General features: G+C 32.0%; 1 pseudogene; it reads left to right on the plus strand.

The window, feature by feature from the left end:
* The window catches only part of LOC143389169 (axin interactor, dorsalization-associated protein-like), a 162,210-nt pseudogene that overhangs the window by 556 nt on the left and 144,583 nt on the right, over window positions 1-17,071 (plus strand).

The following is a 17,071-nucleotide window of genomic DNA, read 5'->3' on the forward strand; positions in this document are numbered from 1 at the left end:
CATCAAATTTATATAACAAATAACAAGTTACATTTATTACACAAAAAGATAATTTGTGGAAAAATAATCATTGAACTTATATATAGATTTAACAACAGATAAAAACTTTTCTTTTATGCTATTTTTTTTAATAGGGGCATTACACTAGTGTGCCTTAATGTGATTTCCTAACTGATGTTTCTGGCTTAGATAATATGGCTGCACACTTAAGTCAACATGAAACCCATACTTGCCAAGTTGTAGTAGAGAAAGGTACATATATATAACTGTGCACTTGTGGATTTTGTTATTTATTCCATTATTTTTGGTCAACCACAATATGAACTCTTTACTAAATTGTTACTCTCATCATAGTTCATATGCTGTTGTAAATATAAAACTTTTCTTCTAATTTCAGTTTCTGTCTGTATCCCAAATTCTGAACATCTTTCTGAGTAAGTTTAATTTTTTTCAGTGCATTTTACTTTGATGGATTTTAGCACTTACTGCATTTTTAAGTGTATCGTTAATAGCAATGAAAAATATTTTTTAAATGTTTTTTAAACCTGCTTGTTGAAATAGGTTTCTGCTCTGTGGAGCTCGTGACCTGGTGCAAGACAAGTTGGAATTTCCTAAGTTCAAAGTTCTGAGATATTTTCTTACACAAAGCCAGTCAAGCAGCCAAGTTTATGACACTAGCTTTCATTATTCAGCTCTGTTCAGCTTGTAAATGGGTTCAGATTCCTGTTCTACTTTATCTTTGTGTCAAGTTGACATATCTTAACATACATTTTTTTTCTCCAGTTGGTTTTCTCTAAAAATAACTTATTGCTATGGTCTTTTCTTACTTTGCTTAAAATAATTTGTGTTTCTCTCTACTGCACTTGCCTTCAGAGTAATACATTCCAAGTGATATGGTTGTTTGTCTTCTGTTTTGTCTGCTTCTTAATTTCATGTCTTAAGTTTTTGGACCAGATGATTGTCCTTTTTCTCATTTGTTGTCTATCATTGTGCTATCTTTTTTATCAGGTGCAGAATCAGCCCAGAGATTTCAAAAAATATCCAGGGTACACCTGGACAGTGTCCCCCTTCGATGGACACAACTGATGACTGTTCTCTCTTTCCAAGGAATGTGAATTATTTGACTGTGGGACCTGCTCTAGGTTGTGGCCTCAAGAAATCATATCTTGGGGAAACTCCCTTCCTGCATGACTGGCCTCTTATAAGGCTGATGTTGATTTGGCCAGAGATGGCCTCGGGGCCCACCAAATTGAGCATACTTCCCACTGGCAGCTTTGGTTCGCCATCTTAATAAGCTCATGGACCAATTATAACTAAGATAAACCTATCAAATCAATGGTTCATCATACAAATTAAAGTTTACTCATTTTGGCTGCTACCCATAAATCTTCCTGTATCCTGAATGTAATCCAAGAAATATAAAAAAATCTAGTTGTTAGGAAATCATGACTATTTTTCATGTCCTTGGAACAATAGGTCTCTATAATTATGATTCAAAATCATAGTTATTTTTACTGTTATTTAAAATTATCACCTAGTATTAAGTCTAAAATTTTTTCAACAATACCTATTCTCAGATTTTTTTATTTTTAAAAAATTTAGTTTAATTTTAATAGCTTGATTTTATGTTCTCTAAATTTAGTGATATCTACTTTATGACATCTATTTTTCTATTCTTTTCTTTAAAACTTATTCAGTGTTTATGTTTTTAAGAACACCAGGAGATTTCTTAAGAATTCTCTTCAGATTTCACTTAGCTACCTGTTGATAGCTTTATAGTATGGCTGTTCTCAGACAGTTATGATATCTTCTGTCTTGTTTCAGGATTATTATTTATATTACCTCAATAATTTTGGCTTTGAAGGTGTTAAAAATTGGTAAAGCTTGCAGATCTTAAAAACAAGTTTTAAAGTAACATATTTGTATATCTAATCTGTAATTTAATAAAATTTTTTTTTGTTTAAATGTCTCATTCTTTGCTAGTAAACAATTTCTTATAAAAACTATTTTATTCTATTGCTTTAATTGTTATATGGAAGCATTGTTATGTGGCATGCAAACCTAAGAGCTAGTGCATCTTGCATTTTTTCCTCTAGCATAATCAAATTTCATTATACTATACTAATTTCTTGAATTTTAAAGACTAGCAAAGTGCCTTTTATGCCTTAATTGCCATAAGGATCATCAGACTCTGAAATTATAACTCAGGTGTGGTTTCTTTTATTCTAAAATCAGAGATAAAGCCAGTTTAGATGACTGCTTATTTTGTAATGTTTACCTTATGAGTATTAATCAAAAAAATTAAATCCTGTTAGCTTTAATTATCTGGACAAATTTATAAGGTAAATGAAGGATATTCCAAAATGTCCAAAGGTGGCTTGTTTCTTAGTATTGGACTTAGTAATATATTATTCTTTATTTCCTTATCTAGCTCCCTGAAGTTCATCTTCCTTCTTTCTACCCAATTTTTAAAAATTTTGCCCAGAAACAACAGTTTATTCTCATTTTTAACATTAGTTCTTTATATGTTATAGAATAGAAAATCTGCTTTTCCTTGATTGTAATTAAAAAATATGATATAGCAATATATGAGTACTATTTTATAATTTTTCTGAGACTTAATTTTTTGTAGTATCAAGTTCATTTCCTTGAAGTATAAACTATATTATCACCTGTAACTTCATTTTTTTTAAAAATTGGTTTGACTAAAGCAGGACAAAGCTTATTAATTATTGTAGGTAATTAGTTGAATTTGTGTGACACTAATAGGTTTTAGCTTAAGCCTGATCTTTCTTTACCATCAATTTATTCTAAATAGTTGATTTGCCTCATCAGCTATTGCCATGTCACATGTTTATGCTTTTTGGTTACTGTTGAATAGGTCTAATTTTTAGATTGAGTCTATTGTCATTCTTAGAAAATGACTCTTAAGCTATAGTAACTTGGATTCTTGCCTTATTGTCACATTTTGGCAAAACATCTTGCCTATATTTTAGATGATGGTCAATACTTTGAAGAAGAATGAAGTAGGGAAGAGAAATACAGGAATATGGGGTAGAAATTAGGAGACCACCATTTTAAATCTGGTATCAGGGAAAACTTCGCGGACACATGACATTTTGAGTAGAGGCTTTTACCTATTTTTAAATTGAATTATCTCTTACCTATTGAGTTGTAGATGTTCTTTATGTACTACAGAAAAAAGTTCTTTATTTTTACAATATTTTCTCCCAATCTGTTGCCTAATTTTTGAAAACAGGATTATTTTAATTTAGTCTCCTTTATTCTGATTATTAGTATTTATTTATTTATTTTAAAATATTTATTCTTAAGTTTTAGATGAACACAATATCTTTATTTTACATTTCTGTGGTGCTGAGGATCGAACCCAGTGCCTTGTGCATGCTAGGCGAGCACTCTACCACTGAGCCACAACCCCAGCCCTGATTATTAGTATTTAACCAGGAGTTGAAAGCTATACTTTTTTTTCCTGACAAGAATCCTGCTTAGGGGCTGGGGCTGGAGCACGGGCTTATTGGTAGAGTGCTTGCCTAGCACGTGCAAGGCACTGGGTTCCATCCTCAGTACCACATAAAATAAATACATAAAATAAAAGATATTGGTTCCAAATAAAACTAAAAAAATAACAAAACAAAAACTATTTAAAGAAAAAAAAAGAATCCTGCTTAGGTTGATAGCCACTCCTAGCAAATTATATGTAGAAATATTCAAATAAAGAAACTATTACACTATAACTTCCCTGAACTCAGGGATGTATAGTTGACATTGCTAAGGGTGTATAGACCATGAATTCCTGTAAGAGTCCACATAGGTCAGCAGAGTTAAAAAAAAGAAAGCAAATACAGAAAAAGGACAATGGGCCATATTTATTTGTACCTTCTCCTGCATAAGAATTCATAAAAATGTGAGACTATGAGTCAGTGAATGACATTTTAGGAAAATATATTGTGTGGTTTTCAGCTTTGGAAGCAAGTAAGTAAATGGATGAAAATTTGACTGAGTAACATGGTGGAGCTATCTTAGCAAATGTTAAGATTTTTTGTAAGAATTTCTTGCTTAATGATAAAGGATGCAGACTTTTCATAAAGAGGATAGAGGCCATTGAGAATACTACTTGATCTTTAAGGATATGATTGCATAGAATAGAACTCCTATCTAGTTCTTGTTTTTTGGAACTGTGATGAACTTCTTCTTTAATTGCCTTTTCTACCTAGCACTTGCTGCCATTCCTACTCCCAGACCTCAACCAGAATAGCAATCTTATTTTCAAAATATTTTGCTAGCTTTTTTTTTACATATACCATAAAACTCACTATTTTAACATGTACAGTGAAGTGGTCTTTAATGTATTCACAATGTGTTATAACCATCACTATTGTAATTCCTAAAAATTTCTCCCACTCCAAGAAGAAACTTCATACCTTGTATCAGTCATTCTAAATTTTTCCATATCCTGGGAACCACTCATCTGCTTTCTTTCTCTATGAATTTACCTTTCCTGGACATTTCATGTAAATGGAATCATATAACATGACCATTTACATCTGACTTCTTTTTATATAGCATAATCTTTTTGAAGTTCATTCATAACTGTAGCTAGCATATTATGTGAGTTTCATTCCTCTTTATGACTGAATAATAGTCTACTGAATATATGTACCACATTTTGTTGATGGACATTTTGGTTTTATGACTTTTTGATTATTACAAATAATGCTGCTGTAAACATTTGTGTACATGTGCTTTGTGTGAACATTTATTTTTAGTTCTTTTGGATATATCCATTCAGGAGTTTGATGGAGCATACACTTCCTCTGTATTTAACTATATTAAACTTTTCCACAATGGCTGGCACCAATTTACATTCCCATCAGCAATGTATGGGGGTTCCAGTTTTTTCCGTACTCTCCCTACGCCTATTATTTTCTTCATCTCTTTAAATTATATCCATCTGCATGGGTGCTAAGTAATTATTTTATGATTCTGATATGCATTTCCCTGATGTCTAATGATACATAATATCTTTTCATGTGTTTATTGGCCATTTTTATAACTTGTTTAGAAATATGTCTAATCAAATACTGTGTCTAAAATTGGTCTCTTGTTTTTCCCTCTCTTTCTTCATAAGAGTAAGTCTTTGCCTTTTGCTGTCTCAGAAATAGCTTTGGATCTTCACCATTGAGCTTGGACTAGCATCATAAATTCATCCTGGAAAACTCACTCAAGGCCTACCTGCCATTTTTAGATATGATGATATCTGGGCAAGCAGTATTTTCTGTTTTTGATTGGTGGACGGCTTTTCTTTATTTTCCATTTAAAAATGTTTCAAAAGCATATTTTGATGGAGTTATTGTGATAGCTGTAATTTGGATTTGGGCAAATCTCATTGGGAAATGAATTATAATAGAATGAAAACATATCTATGGTTGATATATTATTGGTGCTCACTGGAAGTGTTAAAGTAGAATCTGGACAACTATTTATTGGTTGTTTATAAAAGAAATTAGTGCATAGTAAAGAAAGTTGAATTATGTGCTTTTTGAGATTCTTTGCAGCTCTAAGATTCTGAAATTTGTCCCAGTGAAATGGTATAAAAAGTATCTTATTTCATCATTATTTTGTGCAAACTTTTTTTTGTAAAAAGTTTGATTCTCAGGGTAATGTAGATTTGCCTTGAAAATGTGGAATTACTTCAATAACATAACAAAGTATTATGCACTTTATTGTTTTTAAGAGATTTAATTTGTTTTACTTTGTTGCAGTTGAGATAGTTTGCTTTCAGTTCTAAAAAAAAGTTTTCTTCTTACAGATTAGCAAGACATCTACAAAAAGAGGCCCAAGCTCAACACAACAATTCTGAATTCACAGAAGAGCAAAAGCTACCATCAAATAATATCTAGATATATTCAATTCCAAATGAAATTGCTCTTGAGTCCATTAAGCAGAAAAATAAACAAAAAACTGTTATATTTAAGTAAAAAAAAATCAGATTGATTATGCTTTGCCTAACATTAAGTGAACATTTGTACAGATATATAACTTATCACTTAATGAATTACTTTAGTTAACTATTTAGGCCTTATTTAACTCTAATGGAAGTCATCCACACTTTTAGTTGAAAAGCGTGGGTAACCCAAAGACTGGAGTTTGTTCCGAGTCACTTGGAAAAACAGAAGGATTGGGAATAAGTGCATTCCACCTCAATGCTTAACTCTGAATTTTCATAACTCTTTATGTATCACCTCTCGAAGCAAAACAGAAAACACACACAAAACCCCCCAAACCAAAAAACAAATGGAAAAAAAATTAGCTCAAGTCAAGAAGTTGGCATACAGATCTGTCAGCTAAGTAAATATATAAGATTGCAAAATGTTTCAGTACTGTTCTTTCTTCCTTGAGTTAAAATTTTTGTATATCAAGTTGATTCCCTGATAGAGATTATGTAAAAGGGGATACTTTAAAGTAACTTCATTCTAAAAGAAGAGAAGAAATGGGAGGAAACAACTCCCATTTTCTCCTGGCTCAGAGTAACTAGTTTTAAGTCAATTTTTAATCCTGTAGATAGTGAAAAATATGTGTTAGTCTTTTCCTCATCTCTTAAGAAAAGGCAGTGTGAAAATCCTGGTGACCTAATTCACTCTTATTAATACTTTTTTTTTTTTGCACAAGGGGAAATGGGAGTAATTTTTTGCATAACTTTTTAATTAAACCTAAGCAAGTTTTTAGTCCATAGGCCTGTGTTTATTAATTCTTAGTTACAGGAGTTTGGGGAGAAAAAGCCCCCAGAGGGTTAGCTGTATTTCTTGCCCAAATATATTTGTATTTTTAAAATATTTAAAATCTACTTCAAAAAAATTATGTTACTGCAATTTAAAAGGGTGTTTTTCTTTTTTCCTTAATAAGTGCTAATATCCACAATAGATTTAAGAGACTTAGGATCTTAGTCCTGGAAAATAATTATCACAAAGGAAATAGCTGATATGCTTAAGGAAAGAAACAAAGACTGTACACTATACCACTTCTATAAAATTTGTGAAGTCTGTCTAGGAGTTGTTTATGAAATGATCAGCCAGCATCATTGAATTAAGACTTAAAATATCTAAATCTTGATGAATAGAATCTTAGATATCCAGGTACATAAATTAATAGTTAATGAAGTATGTTATAAATATGAAGACAAAATAAAAAAATGTAAAAAAGTTTTAATGATCCCATATTTTAGTCACCTGTTTGCCTTCAGTTTGTTAGATTTCTCCAGCATTTGTTGCTCAGGAGTAGAACCTGTGAGCCACATGGCCTGAGATTAAAGTCTTTTGACCTCCTAAAACATTCTAAAATTACAAAACAAACAGGTTAATATCAAAAAATGAACCTTGTTAAGTGATGAGTAAAAAATTAACTTATTCTTGATTTTTTTTAGTATTCTGAGACTAGAGTTGGTGTTGATAATGCTATTGATTCTTTAATTTATAGCTGTTCAGCTTGTCTTTGGTTATAAAGACCCCCAGATCTTGTACTCCAAAAGATCCAGGAGGCTGCAGGTCCTAGAGGAGAGAGCTGAGACCTAGAGTCAGAAGACTGAAGTCTTGCATCCTGGCTTTGGCTCTGGGCCTGATTTTCCTTATATAAGAAATGAGAGATTAGAGAACTCTTAAGTGACTTTAAAAGGTCTTTTCTTCCTAAAACTCCAGTGACCTCTACATGTGAAGTGGTCTGTACCTCCTCCTCTCCTGGAAGCCTGATTTCTGAGGAACATATTATTTATAATACCTGCCCAGGAGGCATTTCTGGCTGCCAGGTGTAACTGCAGACAGAGCTTCTGTCTGCCTGTCTATTCCTTGGTCTTGAAGAAGGACCCTAAGTCATTCTGTTCTACTATATAAGGCAAGTTATATGCATTTAAAGGTTTAAATTTCTGTGAAAATGCAAGTGAAATATTCACAACAGACAGAAACACTCATATTGATGTGTAGGCCTTATATGATTGTTCCATAAGAAAAAAATTATCAAAGTCTTCAGTTAATAATGATTAGAAATGAGAGGTCTTCAAGACATGTTCTGGGAAACACTGCTCTTAAAAATTAATAGATTGTGTCTGTGTGTATGTGTGTGTGTCTGTGTGTTGTGCTAAGAATAGAACCCAGGTCCTCATGCTAGGCAAGCAAGCACTCTGTATATCAGTAAGCTACATCCCCAGCCCAATAGGCATTACTTGCACACAGTTTGTGACTTCTCTGGACTTTTAATATTCTAATGTGTATGTTGGATATTTTAAAGAGTTTGGTTGTGCAGTATTTTAAAAATTATTTGCTTTTGAAAAGCTCCCCTCCTTTCTTTACAGAATATTTCATTGGATCTAGTGTTCTGAAGAACATAATACAGGAAATTTTGACACATACTGTTAGATCTGCATTAAATATTATGCCTGTACATAAGCTGGAGAGAAAACTGAATTTGTTTTTCTCCAAAAAGGAAAATAGAAAATGCTTTTAACATTATTCTTTGCAAAAAAGTTATTTTATTTTGAGTTATATTTCTTATGCTTATACTATTTCATGTATTGATAGCAGTGACAAGTTATATAATTATGCCAACCATTCAGTAGTTAGTGGAACTTTGAAAAATGTTTTTGGTTTTTAAAAACCAATCTTATTACTAAAGTGCTTTCTTTATGAAACTTTTTGCTGTCTAGTTCACAGTGAGCTCTCAAATATATTTGATGAATAAATGTTTTATTAAAATAAATCCTAATTTTTAAGAGAATAACATATTTTTCCAATGTTTATTTTATATCTAAAGAATTCTAAAGTAGAACTACTAATCTGTCTAAACCAAATTAATTGGTGATAGAATAAAAACTTCACATTTATTTCCTATTTTTAATATTCTCAAAGATTTCTAGTTAAAACAAGAGTTTATGATTCTTATTTGATCCTCCCTCACGATTAGTTCCCTTAGCTTTCATTTCAGTTTTCAATAGTTTTGTCATTATAACAACTGGGTTTAGTGGCCAACAAAAAGCTGCCAAAAGCTTTCATTCCATGAAATTCCCTACTTTGGTGTAGTAGATTTTCTCATGTAAGATTCTGGACAAAATAGAACATCCTGTCTCATGACACTTAGAAAGTTTTTCCCTGTTTTGAGTCAAACTTGGTGGTAATGAGAATCACAGCACTATATAATTGTTTTATGTTTTATCGATTCCACCTTTCTACTTCCACTTTCTCTCTACCCCAGTGTTATCTCTCCTCCAACAGCTAGATGGAAGATGAGTGGCTGCTTAAATATTTAAAAGTTAAGTCTGGATTAAGAAAGACTGTACTGAATTATGTTTATTTTCAAACTGATTTTATTCATTATATAAATTGAATACATTTTAGCAAAATTAATTTAGCTCATTAATTGTCCATTTTTATTCCATGTTTTTCTTTAACTGATCTTTAGGGCCCTCAATTTTCTTAGCAATGACAAACTAAAGTAGATAATACTCTAAAAATGATACTGTTTTCTGTTTCTTATCATATTAGGTATGAGCAATTAATTTGAATAAAATGCTAGTGATTTAAGTCTTTCTAAAAATCAAACATCACTTCAGTGCTTGGTTTAATGTACATTAATTAAAGTAGTCAATACTTATACTCTGGAATATGTGAACTTGTGCTTCTTTATCATTTTTCTGAACTGTTCATTTTAAGGAAGGTGACATTGTTTCAGTAGCAAGCACTTGATTTTGACATCAATAAAATCTACATGTTTTAAAAGTTATTGCCACAGCTGAAACAATAGTGTTTCACTTCTTTTTTAATACTGAAGCTGGGTGTGGTCCCTAAAAATAGTTATGAATAAGGCCTGTTGGTATTTTACCATAATTCAGTACATTTCTGTATAAAAAGCTATTGCCTTTGCTTAACTTGAAGAAATGTTTAAGTGAGAATAGTTTGTTAGTGGTTTCTTATTGTTCAGGTACAACATTTTTATCTTAAATGTTTGAAGTGTGAAATAAAATGGATTTTAAAGTCAAGAAGGAAAAAAAGCTAACCACTATATTGAAGATTATCTCATTGATACATCTCAATACAAGCAAAATTCTTTTATAAAATCAGTTTTGAAAGAATATAGCTAAATGGAATTGATTGAAGTGTGTGGTTTTATTGAATATCTTGTGTGTTATATAGAAGGCATTGATGACTGGGACAAATTACTTAACCTGTTCATACTTCAGTTTTCACACCTGTAAAATGATCATAGCTAACTCTGAGTTGTGGGGAGGGTTAATTAAATTAATGTTTATAAATCACTTAGGAGAGCCTGTCGGAAAGTGCTCATTAGTTATTAATAAGTGGTTAATAATTAACAGTATTTGTTATTAATAAATTATTTGATTATTATATTTGTACTTAATTATTTACTAGTTTTGCTGGAGTTGAGTGGTATATTTGAACAACAATGATTGGGGATATTAGACTTTATGTAGAAAAGATTGCTTACTGCTGGTTTCTATACATAGCTATTTAAGAGGATGAATAAACCTGAGTATTTTGCAAACTATGTATAAATATAATTTTCAAATGTAATCTCTTTTCAGATTAAAATTGCATATTTTCTAAGCTTTTATATTGAAATTTTTAAAAGATTATGGAGATAATTAAATATTATTACTTGTGTGTCTGAGAGGCATATCTTGCTCAATAATAGTTTTTTTTGTGTGTGTGAGTTGCTATCCTAGCTGTTTGTTGAAGATACAGTAATTGAAGAGTGTCCACTAGCCTAAGCACCAGGGGCCAGGACAATACTGTTACTTCCCTTTACTCCTCTTTTACCTTTCAAAGAACATTAACCAAACACAAAATCACCAAATCCCCAATTTACTAAACATTTTGTAAGTCATACATAAAATGCGTTCAGAAAAATGTGTCAGTTTTTTTCCAAAATATGTCATTTTGTAAGCATTGTAAATGATGTACACAGTTCTTTGCTTTTATGATCTAGACTTATTCCTAAAGACATTTCAGAAATATCTTTTTTGGAAGGACCTAGAAGTCTCAGTGTCATTGTTCAGCTGCCTGCCCTGATAATTTCTTTTATGAATCTCATGAATCTCCCCTTTTCATTTCCACCTTAGCTATTCATATTCTTATTCTGAATATTGTTTAGACAGTTTGAAATAACTTAAATGATTTTTCCTTCAGTTTTTCCCCTTTCCTTTAAATTATGTATACATTGCATACCTGTATCACAATAGCCAAGGGGTTTTTTGTTTGTTTTTTTAGAAAGAATCTCACTGTGTTGCCCACACAGGCCTTAAACTTTTAGGCTCCTGCCTTAGCCTTCCCAGTAGATGGTACACATAACTATGCCCAGCTCACAACAGTGTTATTAAGGGCATGTCTGTTAAAAAAAAAAGAACAATAAAAACACACTTCTGTGTAACTTATTGTTAAAGAAATCCTAGATTCCTCAGCAAGGAGTTTGTGGAAGGTCCATTTTCAGAATGACTATGCCCTACTTTACTTTACTTTTCAAACCTATCCCTCTGCTTTCAGTTGGGGATTTTAAGTAATTGAACCATGACAATTTTCCAAACTCTTTAATTTGGAAATCCTCCCTAGTCTTTGGGACTGGATTCCTAATATAGATCTTGTTCTTTTCCTTTAGGACATAAAAGGAACTTATTTTGCTGCAGCTTATAGATTGAGTGTCTCTCTTTTTAATATAGTGATTTTGTATATGTTTTATCACACATAATAGAACATGAGCATATTAAAAGCAAGGACTGTGCCTTATCACATCTGTTTTATAGCTTATTTTATAAAACAGGTAGACTGTAAAATCTGCACCATTCATCACAAATACTGATTTTTTTTAATATTGCCTACGTTTTTAAACAAGTCAGAATTGAGCTTTAATCAGAATTAAATTAGACCATTGTGCTATCTTTCAGATATCTTTTAGTAAATTTCAGGCTTTATGAGAAGATGATTGGAAGGGAAGATGTCAAAAATCCCTTTTCATTGCCCTCCCCCTTTTTAATTTTCTGTTTTCTTTTTTAAAGTTAGTATTTGGGGGCTAGAGTTGTAGCTCAATGGTAGAGTGCTTGCTTGCCCAGCATGTGTGAGGCACTGGGTTCAATCCTCAGCACCACATAAAAACAAATTAATAAAATAAAGGTATTATGTCCATCTACAACTAAAAAGAAGCTATTTTTAAAACAAATAAAGTCAATATTTTAACTTACAGATAACAAAGATAGTACATATAAATGGGGTAACATGTTTTGATACATGTATATATTGTGTGATATTTAAATCCAGTTAACATTTTCTACTCACTTATCATTTCTTATGTTTAAAAACTTTCAAATTTTTCTTTTTTCTTTTGAAATGTAGGATGCATTTATTTATCCCTCCACCCACCCCTACTGGCTCCAACCCCTGGTAACTACTATTCTACTTTCAACTTCTATGAAATCAACTTTTTTGTATTCCACATGAATAAGATTTTTTGGGTCTTGTCTCTGTGCCTGGCTTACTTCATTAATATAATGATCTTGTTCCATCATGTTGTTGCAAAGGATAGGATTTCTTTATTTTTATGACTGAATAGTATTCCATTGTGTATATATAACATTTTTTTTATCCACTTATCAGTTGATGGACTCTTAGGTTTCCATTTCTTGGCTAATAGGAATAGTGCTGCTATGAGTATGGGAGTGCAGGTGTCTCTGCAGCTTACTGATTTCCTTTCCTTTGGCCATATATCCTGGAGTGGAATTGTTGGATCATATCGTAGTTCAATATTTAATCTTTTGAGGAACCTCCACACTGCTTTCCATAATGGCTATCTTTGTTGCCCTTTAAATCATATCTAGACCTATCACCAAACCAAACTTGATTTAGAATTGGTTATGGCATATTAGTTTAGAGGAGAATATATACTCATCTCTCTCCCACTTCTCAGCCCTTTGTCTTCAGATTCTCTTCTCTAAAATCTGCAAGGTGCTAGAAAAGGAATAATAATTTATTTAAAGAAGTATAGATCTCTTTTGTAAATTTTTAAAATTGTAGATGGACACTATATCTTTGTTTTATTTTTTTTTAATGTAATACTGAGGATCGAGCCCAGTGCCTCACACATGTGAGGCAAGTTTTCAACCACTGAGCTAAAATCCCAGTCCCTATAGATCTCTTATAAATAAAAATTCTTGATTTTAGTAACTGACAGTTAAAATTATCTTGGGATGTATAGCATTTTTTTTTTCCCTACAGAAGACCATAGGCAAAATTGCAACATGCTTGGAATTGCGAAGCGCAGCTTTACAGGTAAATGGATTTTTTTAATGAATTATTCTAAATTGTTCTGATAAGATATTAGACATTCATGCCCAAAGCAATATTATCTCAGAAGGGTTTTATAACAATTGGAATTGATCAGTTGAACTCACACTTAAATGATTTAGTTCATACTTTGTACACTGTAGAAATAAAAGATATGATTTTAATTTTTTCTGTTTCTATTAGCTTGAATATTCCAAAAATCAGTTTGGAACTTTTCATTTTCTACCTTTAAAGCAAGAAATATATTTATTTTAATATTTGATTCTTGCCACTTAAAAGACATAGGGTGTAGTGAAATCTTTGTAATGAAAAGATATAATATGCAAATTTTAAATTTAGTCCACACAGTCCCAGGAAAAATTTAAACTGGAGGACCTGAAGAAGCTAGAACCAAGTAAGTTTTGTTTTATATTTTTTAATGATATTCCTTTAGAAAGAGTTTTATCTGTTGTGAATATTAAGATTGTTTAGCACAGAAAGTGATTGGATTTATTTCTCTTACTTTTTGGTGCTTTTAAACTCCTACAATATTTACATTTTTAATTACCATTTGGATTTCATCTTGCAGTATGGGCAAAGGCACAGTGTGAATAACTGAATGAATGTAAGTTGATGTAGCCTTTTTAAAAAAAATTTAGTTGTAGACAGATACAATACCTTTGTTTTATTTATTTGTTTTTATGTGGTGTTGAGGATCAAATCCAGTGCCTCACACATGCAAGGCAAATGCTCTACAAACAGAACTATAACCCAGCTCCTGTACTCTTTTTTTATTGAGATAAGATTGCACATCTCAGTGCATTTATGTGACTAGGGAATAGTAGATTTTATTTATCCAACTAAGTAAGATTTTTAAGTAGGGAATCATAAAATCAAAGCATTTTCAAACAGAAAGGAGTCTCAGACTTGTGGTCACATTCTCTATTGAGGAAAGAAATGAAATGATTTGTTTGCCCTGTTTTATTTAAATCCCCAGTAACTGAGCAGGGTCTAGATCTCAGAACATTTGTCATTCTATCTCAGTTCACACTAGTGCAATCCTTTTAATGTAAACATGCTTTGAGTAAGAGGTAAAAAATTAATTTAAGAACTAAAGAGGGCCTTGCACAGTGGCGCATGCCTGTAATCCTAGCCGCTCGGGAGGCTGAGGCAGAAGGCTATCAAATTCAAAGCCAGCCCTAGCAAAGCAAGGCACTAAGCAACTTAGTGAGACCCTGTCTCTAAATAAAATATGAAATAGGCCTGGGGATGTGGCTCAGTGGTCAAGTGCCCCTGAGTTCAGTCCCAGTATCCCCTGCCAAAAAAGAACTAAATAGAATGTTCCTATAAATTCCACAAACTGCCAATATTTAATTCATTCATAGCAATTCTAACAAAGACATATATTATTGAGATAGCTGAAATGTGATTGTATTGCAAATCCAGGGTAGAAAAAGGATTCTCAGAGTATACTGAAGGGGATCTGATTTTCTGTTGTTTGGGTTGGAAAAGAGAAGTTAACAACAACAGACAACAACAAAGGAATGCGTAACAGATTTGTTGTGATTCTGGTGGCTTTTCCACAGTTTTAGATGATCATATTTTATTTCTTCAGAACACCATCCTTCTGAATATGGCAAGAATTCTGATGAACTCTGTCATTTTAATAGTTTTGGTTACTTTATGTAATCCAGATCATAAAGGTTTTTTTTTTCTTTGTGGTTCTGGGGATCAAACCCATGACCTCACACATGCTAGGCAAGCGTTTTACCACTGAGCTACATCTCCAGCCATAGATCATAAGAGTTGGAGATGTTATAAGAGACACACTTATATTCACAAATAGTTCTTATGCCTATATCCAATGTATATAAGGATACTAATCAATGTAATATTTCTCACAATTTTTTGGTTTTTTTTGTACCTAAAACTTTATTTTTCAAAAGCATTAATAAATACTTTGTATATGATTGAGATATAATTTATATAAAGCACAGTTCACCAATTTAACATATCATATTCAATTTTTTAGTAAATTGGAAGAGTTATGCAGACATCACCACAATCAATTTTAGGACATTTTCATCACCACAAGAAGAAACCCTATTCCCATGAGTAGTCATTCACTTCTTGCCATCCCCCTAAAATCCCTTCCAATTCCCAGCCCTAGGAAACCATTAGTTTGATTTCTGTCTATAAATTGTCCTATTGAAGACATTTTATTTAAATGGACTCATATGATATATGATCTTTTATGACTGGCTACATATAAGATTATTTTGAGAAAAACACATTGATGGCTTTAAATAAAATGTTGCAACAGTTGTTTATACAGTGGTTCTACTGAAAATTATGTTTGTGTGTGAGTGTGTGTGTATGTGTGTGTGTTTGTGTGTGTGTGTGTGTGTGTGTGTGTGAGAGAGAGAGAGAGAGAGAGAGAGAGAGAGAGAGAGAGATGATGCTGGGGATTGAACCAAGGGCTTTGGGCATCTTAGACAAGTGCTTTACCAGTAAACTACATCACCAGCCCTCAGTTTTTTATGATAAAAATAATTAGGATTTTGGCTTCTTATTCAGTCACTATTTCCTATTAGTTGTTTGTTTCCAAACAAAATTTAAGAATCTTATAGATACACAGAGTGGCTGTAAAGACTGTGGATGTTTATTTCATATATTTATTATCTCTTCCTCTGAGCATGCTCAAGTACTTCTATTGCCTCACAAGATCTTTCATTAATTGCCTTTTTTTTTTTAGAATAGCATCTATATGCTAAGCACTCGAATCCTCTCAGTTTCATTTTGCTAAGGACAACACCAACATTAGCTTGTAAATCCCAGGAATGAGTTTTAGGGTCACCTGGACCGGTTCTTTAACTATGCTGTTATTAATACCTGTAGTGGTGCTGTACTACATCATTCCTAAGTACAGCTCTCAGTTCAAATTCCTAAGAAATTATTGATCCATGTATTAGTCGAAGATCAGGTTAAAATCTATTACTTTTTTGGCTTTTTAAAAAAGATTTGGAGTAGAAATGGAAAGAGTATTTTGGAGATTCACTTTATTATATTTTTATAATGTTTTTCATTTGTACTTTTCCCTTCTTGATAGTTATCCTTTTAGATGATTTTAATTTGCTGTTGCTTCTGAAAGAAACATAAACGAGTATTTCAGTAGGGTAGACTCTGTAATTTGGAATTTATCCAAGCAGGGCACTTGTTGTGAGTTAATTATTGAGTTGGAATTAAATATTTTCTACAAATTGGTATTTAGTAATATTTCAGATTAAGTATACTTATTCAAGCTTGCTTTTTAAAAAAATTAAGCCTCTTCTAAGGAAAAATAGTGAATTCTAACTTTTAATATGTTGAACTTAGCTGGTTTCCTTTCTTTAAAAAAAAAGTGTTTTTAAAATTTAATTTTGTGCATGTGTGTGGTGCTGGGGATCAAACCCAGGGCATTGCCCATATAAGGCAAATGCTCTGCCACTGAGCTACATCCCTAGCTCTTGGCTGATGTATTCTTTACTTCAACATTTTGAAATCTTTTAAATTCTGTCTGAAAATACTAAAACTATGATTGTGAAAGTCTGAGCCATTTTTTCTTATGTAATTGCAGTAATGTACTTCTGCTTACTCAAGCATATCTCCCCACCACCACCCTGCAAAATTCCCTTCTATTAAGCCACCCTTCAAGGCTTCACAGAATCCCACCTCTCCCTGAAAGCTTTCTCTGCTGT

This window comes from Callospermophilus lateralis, unplaced genomic scaffold (genome assembly GCF_048772815.1).
Source record: "Callospermophilus lateralis isolate mCalLat2 unplaced genomic scaffold, mCalLat2.hap1 Scaffold_250, whole genome shotgun sequence".
NCBI classification, from domain to species: Eukaryota; Metazoa; Chordata; class Mammalia; order Rodentia; family Sciuridae; genus Callospermophilus; species Callospermophilus lateralis.